The sequence below is a fragment of the Manis pentadactyla genome, chromosome 16 (assembly GCF_030020395.1).
Source record: "Manis pentadactyla isolate mManPen7 chromosome 16, mManPen7.hap1, whole genome shotgun sequence".
Lineage (NCBI taxonomy): Eukaryota > Metazoa > Chordata > Mammalia > Pholidota > Manidae > Manis > Manis pentadactyla.
Window position 1 is genome coordinate 45,013,542 of NC_080034.1, and position 15,826 is coordinate 45,029,367.

The 15,826-nt window shown below is 41.4% G+C and overlaps 1 long non-coding RNA gene and 1 other non-coding gene across 2 annotated transcripts; one reads left to right on the forward strand and one right to left on the reverse strand.

The window, feature by feature from the left end:
- Window positions 1–8,925: 8,925 nt before the first annotated feature.
- Window positions 8,926–15,479, reverse strand: LOC130681226 (uncharacterized). The gene is made up of 3 exons (XR_008994310.1): window positions 15,283–15,479; window positions 14,399–14,515; window positions 8,926–10,722 (listed from the first exon to the last, which is right to left on the reverse strand). It is a non-coding gene; the product is annotated as an uncharacterized LOC130681226 (long non-coding RNA).
- On the forward strand, window positions 14,253–14,324 carry TRNAA-AGC (transfer RNA alanine (anticodon AGC)). Its single transcript has one exon. It is a non-coding gene; the product is annotated as a tRNA-Ala (tRNA).
- Window positions 15,480–15,826: the final 347 nt, after the last annotated feature.

Here is a 15,826-nt window from a genome sequence, read left to right on the forward strand (position 1 = left end):
ATAAAACTAGAAATAAACTGTACAAAGAAAGCAAAGAGGCTCACAAACACATTGAGGCTTAACAACACACTCATAAATAATCAATGGATCAATGACCAAATCAAAATGGAGATCCAGCAATATATGGAAACAAATGACAACAACAACACTAAGCCCCAACTTCTGTGGGACACAGCAAAAGCAGTCTTAACAGGAAAGTATATAGCAATCCAAGCATATTTAAAAAAGGAAGAGCAATCCCAAATGAATGGTCTAATGTCACAATTATCGAAATTGGAAAAAGAAGAACAGATGAGGCCTAAGGTCAGCAGAAGGAGGGACATAATAAAGATCAGAGAAGAAATAAATAAAATTGAGAAGAATAAAACAATAGCAAAAATCAATGAAACCAAGAGCTGGTTCTTCGAAAAAATAAACAAAATAGATAAGCCTCTAGCCAGACTTATTAAGAAGAAAAGAGAGTCAACACAAATCAACAGTATTAGAAACGAGAAAGGAAAAATCACGACGGACCCCACGGAAATGCAAAGAATTATTGGAGAATACTATGAAAACCTATATGCTAACAAGCTGGGAAACCTAGGAGAAATGGACAACTTCCTAGAAAAATATAACCTTCCAAGATTGACCCAGGAAGAAACAGAAAATCTAAACAGACAAATTACCAGCAACGAAATTGAAGCGGTAATCAAAAAACTACCAAAGAACAAAATTCCCGGGCCAGATGGATTTACCTCGGAATTTTATCAGACATACAGGGAAGACATAATACCCATTCTCTTTAAAGTTTTCCAAAAAATAGAGGAGGAGGGGATACTCCCAAACTCATTCTATGAAGCTAACATCACCCTAATACCAAAACCAGGCAAAGACCCCACCAAAAAAGAAAACTACAGACCAATATCCCTGATGAACGTAGATGCAAAAATACTCAACAAAATATTAGCAAACCGAATTCAAAAATACATCAAAAGGATCATGCACCATGACCAGGTGGGATTCATTCCAGGGATGCAAGGATGGTACAACATTCGAAAGTCCATCAACATCATCCACCACATCAACAAAAAGAAAGACAAAAACCACATGATCATCTCCATAGATGCTGAAAAAGCATTTGACAAAGTTCAACATCCATTCATGTTAAAAACTCTCAGCAAAATGGGAATAGAGGGCAAGTACCTCAACATAATAAAGGCCATCTATGATAAACCCACAGCCAACATTATATTGAACAGCGAGAAGCTGAAAGCATTTCCTCTGAGATCGGGAACTAGACAGGGATGCCCACTCTCTCCATTGTTATTTAACATAGTACTGGAGGTCCTAGCCACGGCAATCAGACAAAATAAAGAAATACAAGGAATCCAGATTGGTAAGAAGAAGTTAAACTGTCACTATTTGCAGATGACATGATACTGTACATAAAAAACCCTAAAGACTCCACCCCAAAACTACTAGAACTGATATCGGAATACAGCAAAGTTGCAGGATACAAAATCAACACACAGAAATCTGTGGCTTTCCTATATACTAACAATGAACCAACAGAAAGAGAAATCAGGAAAACAACTCCATTCACAATTGCATCAAAAAAAATAAAATACCTAGGAATAAACCTAACCAAAGAAGTGAAAGACTTATACTCTGAAAACTACAAGTCACTCTTAAGAGAAATTAAAGGGGACACTAACAGATGGAAATTCATCCCATGCTCGTGGCTAGGAAGAATTAATATCGTCAAAATGGCCATCCTGCCCAAAGCAATATACAGATTTGATGCAATCCCTATGAAACTACCAGCAACATTCTTCAATGAACTGGAACAAATAATTCAAAAATTCATATGGAAACACCAAAGACCCCGAATAGCCAAAGCAATCCTGAGAAAGAAGAATAAAGTAGGGGGGATCTCACTCCCCAACTTCAAGCTCTACTATAAAGCCATAGTAATCAAGACAATTTGGTACTGGCACAAGAGCAGAGCCACAGACCAATGGAACAGACTAGAGAATCCAGACATTAACCCAGACATATATGGTCAATTAATATTTGATAAAGGAGCCATGGACATACAATGGCGAAATGACAGTCTCTTCAACAGGTGGTGCTGGCAAAACTGGACAGCTACATGTAGGAGAATGAAACTGGACCATTGTCTAACCCCATATACAAAAGTAAACTCAAAATGGATCAAAGACCTGAATGTAAGCCATGAAACCATTAAACTCTTGGAAGAAAACATAGGCAAAAACCTCTTAGACATAAACATGAGTGACCTCTTCTTGAACATATCTCCCCGGGCAAGGAAAACAACAGCAAAATTGAGTAAGTGGGACTATATTAAGCTGATAAGCTTCTGTACAGCAAAAGACACCATCAATAGAACAAGAAGGATCCCTACAGTATGGGAGAATATATTTGAAAATGACACATCCGATAAAGGCTTGACGTCCAGAATATATAAGGAGCTCTCACGCCTCAACAAACAAAAAACAAATAACCCAATTAAAAAATGGGCAGAGGAACTGAACAGACAGTTCTCCAAAAAAGAAATACAGATGGCCAACAGACACATGAAAAGATGCTCCACATCGCTAATTATCAGAGAAATGCAAATTAAAACTACAATGAGGTATCACCTCACACCAGTAAGGATGGCTGCCCTCCAAAAGACAAACAACAACAAATGTTGGCGAGGCTGTGGAGAAAGGGGAACCCTCCTACACTGCTGGTGGGAATGTAAGTTAGTTCAACCATTGTGGAAAGCAGTATGGAGGTACATCAAAATGCTCAAAACAGACTTACCATTTGACCCAGGAATTCCATTCCTAGGAATTTACCCTAAGAACGCAGCAATCAAGGTTGAGAAAGACAGATGCACCCCTATGTTTATTGCAGCACTATTTACAATAGCCAAGAATTGGAAGCAGCCTAAATGTCCATCAATAGATGAATGGATAAAGAAGATGTGGTACATATACACAATGGAATTCTACTCAGCCATAAGAAAAGGGCAAATCCAATCATTTGCAGCAACATGGATGGAGCTGGAGGGTATTATGCTCAGTGAAACAAGCCAAGCGGAGAAAGAGAAATACCAAATGATTTCACTTATCTGTGGAATATAAGAACAAAGGAAAAACTGAAGGAACAAAACAGCAGCAGAATCACAGAACTCAAGAATGGACTAACAGGTACCAAAGGGAAAGGGACTGGGGAGGATGCGTGGGTAGGGAGGGATAAGGGGGGGAGAAGTAGGGGGGTATTAAGATTAACGTGCATGGGGGGGGGTAGGAGAAAAGGGAGGGCTGTACAACACAGAGAAGGCAAGTAGTGATTCTACAACATTTTGCTATGCTGATGGACAGTGACTGTAAAGGGGTTTATAGGGGAGACCTGGTATAGGGGAGAGCCTAGTAAACATAATATTCGTCATGTAAGTGTAGATTAGTGATAGCAAAAAAAAAAAAAAAAAAAAAAAGGGCAGTTCCTGTGTGGTAACCTCCAACGAGTTCTACACAAGGGTATAAAGGGCATATAAAAGTGTAGGCAAAGGGTCTGTTTGTGTTTATACAGAGGATCAAAGCCTAATTGGGCTACCCCGAAAATGAACTAAGATACGATATGGAAAAGAACTTCCAACATCTGCACTCTCTGGAAGTCTCATGCCAGAAGATGATCATCAAAAAACCCCAACAAAGATCCACGCACTGCTACAGCTGTAGATGCACTCATCCCACCAGTTCCTGGACTTGCCATGGGAATGAGGAAGGAGATATCTAAGCTGGCCTGTGCATACAGTAAAACAACAAAATTGGACTGGATCTATACTGTTGGAACTCAACCAAGAATTTGGAGAAGTGCAAATCGTAGCGCTCCAAAGTCTTACAACTACAAACTATTTACTGTTAAAAGAACATATGGCATGTGAACAGTCCCCAGGAATGGGTTGTTTTAATTTGTCTGATTTCTCTCAGACTGTTCAAGTTCAGTTGGACAATATCCGCCATATCATAGATAAGTTTTCACAAATGCCTAAGGTGCCTAACTGGTTTTCTTGGTTTCACTGGAGATGGCTGGTAATTACAGATATGCTTTGGTTATGTAACTATACTCCTATTATGTTAATGTGTGTGCGCAATTTAAGTAGTAGCTTAAAACCTATACATGCTGAAGTTACTCTACAAGAAGATATGTCAAAGAAATAATCAATCTTCCCATGTTTTCTTCCGCCTGCTACTTCTATAGCTTTTCTTCTTCCCTCCTAATTACAACCCTTAAATAGAATTCGTACCTCATATCAAATTTACCGAGTATCATAATTCTTCCAAGTGGTAAAGATACCTGAAGACAAATGCTGGGCATAGAAGCCACAGGGCATAAATATGCAAAGAAGTAAAAAGCTAACTTTTTCAAACAATAAGGCTTCTCTCTCACTTACCAACTTCACATTTCCCTGTATGGCCCCAGAAGATGACTGGTTAGCCAGAGACAGGTAAGATTCCTCAAGGGAGGAACAACCTAAGACAGGCACAGTCGCAGTGGGGCCATAATTTGAGAAATTGGGGATCAACAGAGGTGAGGCTTAGAACCTCACCCCCCCATTCTGAGAGAAATCTTCTGCATACGTGGATGTTTTATTGCCCTGGTCTAGCTTGGATTAACACATAGTCTACAGGCACACACCTGATCATCTACATGTGCTCTCTTACAACACTAAACTATGTTTTCTACCTTTATCTTGTATCTACCTACCACTTCAGCATTTTACTAAAAATAATAATAATAAAGAGAGAAATGTGGTATCCACATATAAATCAAGTATAAAAGCCAAATGAGTATTCATATTGGAACTGACTGTTTAGAGTTCATAATGCATGAGCAAAACCGAAAGTTTCTGTGATGACTGCCCTTGTACTGTTCACTATGTAACTTATTCATTATGTAAGAATTTGTTCTACATGTAAGAACTTGTTTGTTATGCCTCAGAAGATTACAGACTGACAAAAATTAGGCTTGGGGTGGATTAATGATTGTGCATTGAGCATTGACTCCCCTATACAGAATTTTATTGTCGTTAACAACCATTTGATCAATAAATATGAGAGATGCCCTCACAAAAAAAAAAAAAAAAAAAAAAGGACAGACTTCCAATGGTAAAATAAATTAGTAACTGGGATGTAATGTATAGCATAAGGAATATAGTCAAGATATTGTAACAGCCTGGTAGGGTGATAGCTGGAACCTAGAATTATGTATATAAATGTTCTACCACTGTGTTGTACACTTGAAACTCATGTAATGTAATACTGTGTGTCAACTACCCTTCAATAAAAAATAATTATTTAAAAAAAAAATTAGTACTTACTTACTGGGTATCATGAGAGTTGAATGATGATACATATCTACATACAATCTTTAGCAAAGTGTTTCATTAAGTGATGAGCATATATTTTGTCCAATAACTTATAGTTATCATTACTATTGTTGCTATTTTTCTCAGATGTAGTACTTTGCAATTACTTCTGTTTTTCAGCAAACTGCTTCTAACAGAAAGGAAGTCACAGTGTGTGATGAAAAATGTGGGTATGTGCCCTGGGCTACCAGCATTGTGAGCAAGGACTTTACATTTAAACTATTGAAACTAAAAAAAAAAGGAAGCCTCTGGAAGGTATCTTCTCATCATCCACAGCAGCACTGGGGCTCTCTTACTGTGGAAAAAATATGTGGCTCAACTTTTTAATAAATTAGAATTGATCTAACTGGGGCAATGTGATGAACATCACTGAACTTCTCATTCCATGCCTGTAAAGTAGGAACAGCCATGGTTGTACATGATGCTTTTTGTGAAGATCAAGGGGACTCTTATGTGAAACTGCCTCTGAAATCTTCAGAACATGAAATCAGTTCACTTACCTCCAAATCACATTCCCAGTACACCATCTTGGGTCTTTTCCTAAAGCATCCCCTGCTTGGCTTTCAACTTCCCTGAAGACTGGCTGCATAGCCTATACACTTCATATGCTTATGTGTTTTCTTAATATGTTGTCTCCTGAGTTAAATGCTTCTGGTTGCCTATCTCCTGAGTTTAAACTTCAGGAGAATCCTATAACTTAAGAGCTCATTCCACCATTAATGCCTCACTGTTCACACATAAGTACCTGCATAACTTTGGTTGTGACACCTACCTAGTACTCTTCCTTTGCAAGACCTGTCACTTTCTTGTTCCCTGCTATTAGTCCACCAGTCTGAGGATCCTTCTTCTGGGCCAGCTTCTGAGAAGTCTAAGGAGTTCTTCCATACTGGCAAAGGTTCTCTTAAGTACAGAGAAGTTTCCATGTGATTCCTGTGTACATGAAATAGTTCCATATGAGCAGAAGGGAATCTGGAAAACAATACTGAATAGGAATCTTTTAGGATGACATGGAGCTCTTTGGATCTTCTAAAGAATCTTCTGGGACATGATGGCAACCATTATGAATTCCAGAGTGCAAGATGAGCCCAGGAGCAAGTTCACTCCTTTGTTTCCATGAATTTCATTAAGAATCTCCCCATCAACCCTAAATCCCAAAGGTCATATTTTAGTCCTCTGTCCATTTTCATGGGCCCTCTCTTCCATAAACACATGAAATTCAAAACCTCTAGTTCTGAGTCCTCTGCAGAGATACAAATCCATGGATGATAGTGTTTATCAAACATTTCCATGAGGCCCTCCCACTAATATCTAAAAATATTTGTCCCAAACTGAACTTATCTTTATCTCTTTCTGGATCCCATCCCACTTACCACAAATAAAGACAAGTAAACAAGCAAAATCCTGCTCCTTCTCAAGACAACGAAATCTGTGTTAGTCAAGCCATGTGTGTGTATGTCCATTCATTTCTTGAGGGCATCATATTTCTTTTTAAATCTGTTACCAGGCTGAGTTTATTCTCCTTGTCTCTTGTCTCTGCCGCAACAAAGAATTCAAAGGCAGAGACACAATAGCGGAGCAGAGCAAAAGTTCTATTTGAATGCATTCCAAGGGAGGGGTGGGCCAGAGTCAAGGTAGACAAAGGTCCCTATCCATTAGGCAAGAGGCCTTTGTTACATTCTGGCTAGTCTGACTGACAAGGTGGGGTCATTTGACTTACAGGTCCATTTATATAGCCATACCTCTCAGTGAGGATGTCCTTTCCCATGGTGAGGTATGATTTGGGCAGTTCTTAGTTCTGTTCAATTGTGCCCATGATGGGATCTCATTGGGCTGGGTTTGACCTGGTCCCAGTAGCCAATGAAGTTATCTCCCTGCAAAGTCTTTGCTGTCTTTACATGGGACCCCCTACCTGGGCAGAGTTTGGCTGATTCTTTTTCTTTGAACCTTATATTCCCCTTCACTGGCTACTCATGTCTTTTCATCTAACATTCCCAGCAAATATACCATGTCTCTAAATCCTGTTTATCCAACTTTCTTATCCATGTCAAATGTATCCTATTCTTTCTATACCTAAAGCCTCTCTTAGTTTAGGCCTTAAGCATTGTTCCCTTGAGTAATTGTAGGAACCACCACCTCTAGAGAAGGACAGAACAGAATAGATGATTAACAAAATGTCGAGCTGGTGGCCCTTTAATTGTATGGCAACCCTGGCTCTCCCTTCTCCCTCACAATTCTGCTCTTCAGACTTCTTTTTAGCCAATAGCAGTTGTGAGTACCACAAGAGCCAGCTGCAAATGTTGTAACCAGTGTCTTCAGGAGCAAGCTGGTGTTGCTAGCTTTCTACCTGGAGGAGACAGACAATTTGTGTCCCCACAGGTTGAACCTTGGATCCTGTAAGAAAAAGTATGTTTAGATGCCTACATTCAGAAACTTGATTTTTTTCTGAGAATATTGTAAAGCATATTCATTTGTCTACAGTGCCGGAGTCCAGCTCCAGCAAGTCTAGGAGTTTCTGAAGGATGAACAGTGTCGATGATTAACTGAAATAAACGAATACACAGACACTAGCAAAAGCTGAGCTTGGCCTTTAATGAAAAGTAGCATATTGATTATATACTCTTAGATTATATAAAGTACAGATATTAATCATTTAATTGACATATAGCACGGTTACATGAGTTTGGAGAATGAGATTACATTAATTGGCAGGTCTTAGCAGTTAACTTGTTTCTAAGTAAGCTTGGTTTTTAGTTATTGCGGCCAGAAAATCTCACAAAGGTTAGGTAGGTGCCAGACTCTTGGTTTCTTTACAGATGACTATCTAAAGTTCACTACTCTATTATTTTTATGTAGGGCCCTCATTCTTTCATAGTTATACTCTTATTCTTCATCTCTGGTAGGAAAAAAAGAGGAAAGAACACAATGACTTTTTGGCAGGCCGGGACAAATTTTATGGACTGTGCCTCGGACTTATTTTTAGTAAGACTTACAATACAGATTTTTCTGATCTGGAGTTAGGTAATGTCTTGTTCTCATTTGTTTTATAGTTTGCCAGGTTCTTTGGCGGGCTAGCCAAAGAATATCATTTGTTCTCTGTACCTACCTGTTGCCATTAATTATTGAATATGTCATTTGAAAACCACATAGGGGCGGGGGAAAGAACTTCAACTCAGGTAAATTGTCCATATCTTTTTTCCCATAAACTTGGGTCTAATACTCGTGGGGTCTCACTTTCCCATCATTGGGGGTAGTCACAGGGCAGTAGTGGTTTTTTCCAATTTCCTTTAAGGCCAGTACCTAAAAATTTCAGGGAGAATTGGATATGGCCTCTTCCCTGAAGGGGCAGCTTGAATTGAAACTAAAATAAGCAAATTTATTAGGAGAGACATTTTAAGCAGGAGGGATATTGGGGTTGCTCCTCTGAGAAGGCTGCTGTGCAGTCCCTTTCATCCGACTGCCTGGACTGTGTCATCAGGCTGGCAGTTCAGACCGGCTCCCGACACTACAGTCTGTCTTTTCTAATCCTCTGAGATTCTCAACGAAACATGCTAAAAACAAGCAAGTAAGCTAAGTCGATGTTTCCCTCTGCTTCCCCAGTGGCCCAAGCCTTAAGCAGGCATGAATACCATTTTGACTCCCAGTAGGGCTCCCCAACAACCACACAGGTTGACTTCCCTGCCACACTTTGGAAAGGTACCTATATATGGTTACAGAAAATAATTTTCCTCTACCTTCTAAGGCCTCCATAGGAGCCCCAGGTAACAAAAGCCAGAATAACAAGAGAAAAATAATCAAGTTTATTAATATGTAGATCTCGTGTACATGGGAGACACAAAGGGAAATGAATAATTCTCAAAGAAATGGTTTAAAATGTAGGCTTAAATACCACCTTCAGCTAAAAACAAAGGAAGGTGTGAGGAGGCCAGTGACAGGGAGTTGACCCAGAAAAGCAAAGCACCATGAACAAGGATCAGGTTTGTTACACAGACTTAAGTCAGGGCCTTCACCATTGATGAAATTCTGTTTTGATTTAGTGTCAACCTTCTTTTCTTGGTACTAAGAGGAAAACTTCCTTAAAAGTTACTTTATAAATAAAGTAACTTACAGAAGGGTAACTTCTATTCTTCAGAGCTTCTCCTCTGTCCACCCTTTCTTAAAATAATCAGTGCAAAATAATCCTTTTGCCAGGGAGGTGTTGGGGAAGAAGAAATTTCTTCTGCCCCTTGAGGTTTTTCTAGCTTATCTAAGAATTAGATTGACATGAAGCAGATTAGCAAGGGAAAAAATTGAAATTTAATTACATATATATGGGGAAGCTGTAGACATGGATTCCCAACAGTCAGGGAGAATGAGGTTTAAATGTCATCCTGAACCAAGAAGTTGGTAGGTGTAGCTCTGAGCCAGAGGGGTTCCCAGCTTCAGGCAAGTTCACTCCAGATTCGATGAGACCAAATAACAACAATGGAACATTTTGGGGTAAAAGGTCTTACATCAAGCTTTATTCTTGTGATGGTGGGTTGAGTGCTAGAATCAACATTGGGCAAGTCAGCATACAGCAAGTCTGTCTCTCCATCTTTGCCTCCACTCCAGGCTCTGCACTGAGCACTGGGTGTATCTCTTTATATAGCAACACAGGCAATAATGTCTTATTGCCAACATGCAAGCATGCACCTTCACAGTAGGCCAAATATTACATCATTACACATGCACAGTGGGTGAGTAGATTAGGATCAGGTGAGGATCCTGGCCATGGAATGGAAGTAGGGGCCTGATACTTCAAAGGAAAAGGGAAGTAATTCAGAGAAATATTAAAAGAGTAAATGTTTGATAAAATACTCTGTGGTCCACTCAGAAGAAATGGAGCACAAAGAGAAATTTTATCAGATTTTGCACCTTTCTTCCTGTCTATCACCACTGGACTGGTTTACATTATAATATATTTATCCATGGTGATAGCTCTCCTCCTGGAGTAGTTCCTCCACCTAACTTCTTTTTATGCAGTTGGAGGTGGGGAAAAGTCAAAGTTATCTTCCTGAGTCTTTTGGGCCTTGATGGTTTTCTGCTCAAAATAATCTGCACGTCAAAGTGGCACATACTGGGGACAGCCTGCCCTTGGTCCTTGCAGTTCCATTCTCTGAAACTTCCCTGGAAGTTTCACATTAAATTGAGGCGATGAACCTTCCATCTCATTGAATCAGTCTAGGTCAGTTCTGCTGAGCCATGATGCAGGTGTGTTCCCAAAGTCAGGCTTTGGGAACTTTGAACAATGGTTCAAGTAATCAGGGATTAAATAAGAGACATTTCTATGGAAACAAGAGAAAAACAAAGGTTAATGGTTGGAGCAAATTATAAACCCAGCGTCTGAGTTCTAGGTGCTGCCAGTAAGGTTTCTAAATGTCAGGCTTGAAGCATCTTTAGTGAATGTAGGCAGTGGTAATTTGACAGATTTTCCTGGTTTGTGGTTCAAAAGTCTGGTGATCCTTTTGAGTGGCCCACACAGCAAGAGGCAGGAAGATACTCTAAACATGGGCTATTGTGGTGATTTCTCTGAAGTTCATATCAAGACAGCTCACCTTCAGTTTGCACAGCTTCAGGAAAAAGGGCACTTTTATTTCTCAATGATTCCATGTCACAAGGATGGAAGAAAATTTGAAAATATTAGTTTGGTGATTAGGAGCCAGACATTGGAGGAAAGTAGAATTCAGGAGCCAGTGAAGTTTAAAATGAACAGTATTAGAATCCAATATCCATAAAGATGCACGACTGAAATATTTTTCTCTTTAAAAATCACCTTCAAATTTATGAATACACTTCATAACTTCTAGAAACATGTGTTTCTTAGTGTTACTGGTAAACACCAGAACGAGGTTCTCAGTCCTTGTAAGTCCAGGGAGAGGAAATCTCGGGGCAAAATACCTCTAAAAACCGAAATCAGTCACAGGGAGAAATAAAGTTTAAAACCCGTTTATTGCTTACAAACTGCAGTCCAGCACCATCTCTCTCTTCCCTGCTCCAGAAGAAGCAAGCAAGCAAGCAAGCAAGCCCTGCCTGTTAAACTCCCAAGTTCAGACACGCCCTCAGTTGCCCAGGTCATTACCCATTGACATGATGAACTTCTCTCCACCCCTGAGGATATGCAAATGCACTAAAGCCAGGGAGATAATCTGGAAATGTTACAATTTTACCCACAGGCTACCCCTCCAGAAATCTCTCCTTACAATCTACTCCTTCCCCTTCTTCCACAATAGTCCCTGGGTGAGTGTAGGGGCCGGCCTACGGCCGAGGCTGAGTCCCACTATGGCTGAACACCGCCCTTCCACTCTAGTTGACCAATGCCCTAAGATGGCGCACGCTTCCTGGGCGCCACCCTGCCTGGTTTGGTGGCATTAGCATAAGGAAGTTGCTCCTATAGGCTTGCATGATCTTGATCACCATAGGCCAGCTTCCTTTATATAAGGCATAAGCAGGAAAGAGAAGCACTCTCTCACTCATTCTCTCTCAATCTCTGTCTCTCTCTCCTCTCATTCTTCCTCTCATTCGCTCCCCCCGGCTGTTGCTTCTTCTCACTCACCTTCTCCCGGCCTTCCGAGCAACAATAAAGAACTGAAGTGAACCAGGTCTGTGTACGTATCGCTGTCGTCACCGCCACAAGGGGCGAACGCGGTAGGTGAGAAAACTCAGCATTGTGACCAGACTAATGACATAACAATAGCAACAGCAATAAAATCATGACAATCCTCATGCCGGAGGATTCAGCTAGGTTCAAAGTCTTAGGCAGATTAAGTCCATAGCTCGGTCCATTCCATAGACAGGCAGTAGCTGAGGGTTAAGAGCAATCATCACTTGGCAGCTGCAGCCAGGGGGTGCATTCAGGCCACAAGGACTGTAGGGGAAAATAACCTTAAGGGCAGTAAGATAATGTCTTAATGACCCCAGCATAGGCAAATCTTGTCCATCAGGTAAGATGCATGCAAGAGAGTGGTCTTGTGATAAAACAGTGGCAGGAATGGGATCTTGTACTGGTCTAGTATACCAGACTTTCACCGCCCTTCCTGTGGGAGTTACAGATGGGCCGATATATAGGGCTACGGGAGGTACATGCACTGGCCATAAAGATAAAACAAAACTTCCCCACAAGATGCTCTTACCTCCTGGACGTTTTGGGTACACTACCACGGCCTTTGGGGGCTATTCAGCTGTTACTCCAGGAATACACAGGAGGTCAGCTTCCAGGCCTTTCCCCCAAGGTGCCAGAGGGCCAGCCATCGCTGGTCCATGTGTCAAAATGTCCAGGGCCAGGTCTGTTCAACAGTGTCTCCAGGGCTTAATGCAGTAGGGGCTGGCAGCAGGATGTTGCTCTGCTGGCCATATCCTGGCTTCAATAACTCTAGTTTGGGTACTTTACCCTAGACCAATTCCCCACTTTGGGTTTCCAACTTGAAATCCCCATAGCTGGGGGGATAATAACAGATGAAGCGGCACCCTCTGCAGCTGCATCCACTGGGGCCTCCCCACCATCCGCAGGAGCAGCCCTCCCAAAGCTTGCACCCATTATGACAGATTTCGGATTCAGAGGCACCTTGCCGACTGTCGCCAGATGTAAATCCGGGGAGAGGAAATCCCGGGGCAAAATACCTCTAAAAACAGAAATCAGTCACAGGGAGAAATAACGTTTAAAACCCGTTTATTGCTTACAAATTGCAGTCCAGCGTTGCTCTCTTTCTCCCCTGGTTAGGAAGAAGCAAGCAAGCAAGCCCCTCCTGTTAAACTCTCAGGTTTAGACGCGCCCTCGGTTGCCCAGGTAATTAATTACTCATTGATATGGAGATAACTCTCCACCCCTGAGGATGTGCAAATGCACTAAAGCCAGGCGAGATAATCTGAAAATGTTACCATTTTACCCACAGTCCTTGTCTTCGAATATAAAAGGCATTTAGCATCCAGATTTAGGACTATGCAAAGAAGGACTGCACTTTATTAGAGACGTGAGGAAACAGACCCTTGATAGACCAGGTGGACTGCTCAAGAGTTGACCACGGTAAGAATCAGGTAGCTCCTATTATGGGAAGTGAAAATGTTTATTCATTAGTTATTAGGTCACCGAGCCTGAGTAGGGAGCTTTTCAATTAGCACATGCGCAATTGGATTACATACATACATGTATGTTGCCGTATCATCTCATGTAGTAACAACAGCATATAAAATCTCCACCCAGGGGTGGGAAATTTAGTATATAATGAGGAAAAAGCATCTGTGAAACACCAAATTTTCCCTATGAGCATGTCACAAATTGTTTCTTGGCCCCACCATCTGAGTCTCAGAGCCCAGCATTTACAGCCGCTGGGCGGGTTCTAGACTTGGAGAATAGATCCGGAGCTCACTGCCCGGTTGCGCCGCTCAACCCCACATCAAACCATTGATCTCACTTAGGTCTGCAACTCCCCTCCAGTCCTCTGCCACCCTGACTTAAATCGCCATGGCAGCGTTTCGGATTTTTCTTCGGAAATTCTCCTGCGTTACCCTCTCGGGTTTCTGGCAGCATTTTAAAGCAGAGAGGACCTACCCCAGACCTCTTCCTGTGGGCGGACAGGCAGGACCACCCTGTCCCCACTTGTAGGGCCAGCGAGCTGGCGTCCCAGAGGGTGACCCACAGTGGGAGATCTTAGTAACAACTGGGGCTTTCTGTCTAATATTTAGTTTTCCTTTTCTCAGCTTAAGGGCAAGATAATATGTTACACAGAAAGTTCAAAGATAAACAAAATGAAAATTTTTGCGTCTACCAAAAATGATGATAATGTGTCATGGAAATATTTCTGCGGCCATAACGGCGAGAGGGGGTGTAGCTCAGTGGTAGAGCGCGTGCTTAGCATGCACGAGGCCCCGGGTTCAATCCCCGGCACCTCCAAGTGTCCCTTATAATTCATTTTGCTCCAAATTTTCCCCGGCTTCGTCAGTTGCTGAGACTAGTCCACCACTCACCTGTTTTCTGGTTCTTTCCTTCTCTTCCAGTTCATTTGAATCATAAAAAACAAGAAAACAAACCGATTCTATTTTGCTTTCAGTATGGACGGTTATTTGCTCCAGGGCTTTGGGGACCTGTGTCAACAGGGTAAAGACAGGATAGAAGAGGCTGAAGGAGCGCCCGCTCGCTCAGGTTTCCAGAACCGGAGAAACACACCAGGCAGCAAATTAAGAAGCCCGATCACAATACTACATTTCACAGTATTATCGAAGAGCAAGAATCACAAAAAAGATAAAAAACAAATGCAAAGTCCTGAGGACTTTTTAGATCCTTGGTTCTCTGCGCTGTTGCTGAACCAAGGAATAGAGGAGAGGAAAGCTTTCCTGAGGATTTCCCCAATACTCCTTCCCATTACAGCCTCCCTTTCTTCCTTTACCCATTCCTTTTCCTTATCTCCTCCCTCTGTTTTTATGCTTTATATACCTGCCTTAACTTTGTTCCTGATTTTAATGAGAGTAACTTTTAAAGTACAATGTAAGCCTCAGACCTAGACACACGTTCTTTTCTTTTTATAGTTTTATTTTTATTTAAAAAAATTTTTTATTAAGGTATTATTGATATACACTCTTATGAAGGTTTCACATGAAAAAACAATGTGGTTACTACGTTTACCCATATTATCAAGTCCCCAACCATACCCTATTGCAGTCACTGTCCATCAGTGTAGTAAGGTGCCACAGATTCACTATTTGCCTTCTCTGTCTTCCGCGACTAGACACACGTTCTTTATTGTGTTAAGTAAGTTCTGGTCTTACCTGACTGACTCGAAGCAGCACTTGATTGGCTAATTTTTAAAGATGAGTTAAGGAGGGGAATCAGAAAATAAAGGTACAATCCTTACCCTCTTTTCATACCAGCTCTGGCTCCATCCCCTCAGGAGTGATGGAAAGGTCTCAGACATGCATGTGTGAACATCTCAAAGCCTCAAGACGCAGCCAAACTTCTTACACTGTAAGGGCCGAAAAGCCATTTCCTGAGTACGTGACTCGGGGGAGGAGGACCTGGGTAAGGCTTGATAAACAGGTTTTGAAGAACAAATTAATCATGGACACCGGGTTTCCGGTCAGCTTATCTTGCAAAACCACTCTAATTGAGGAGTGGTCTTATCTTACAAAACCACTCTGTCTAATTGAGGAGTGGTCTTATCTTGCTCTTGCTTAATCCCCAGGATGTGTGATTTGCAAAAATAATATGTAACTGGAAAATTACTGTGAGTAAGTGCTTTTGAAAATGCTATATAAACCTTTTGCTTTGAGTGCTCTAGGTCCTTGTTGAAACCCACTGCATGGAGCAGACACTTGGACCCCAACTAGCTGGAAATAAACCTCTCTGTGTGACTTGCATTATCGTGAGTGTCTTCTGTCTATTTGAGAGGTGGTCGACTC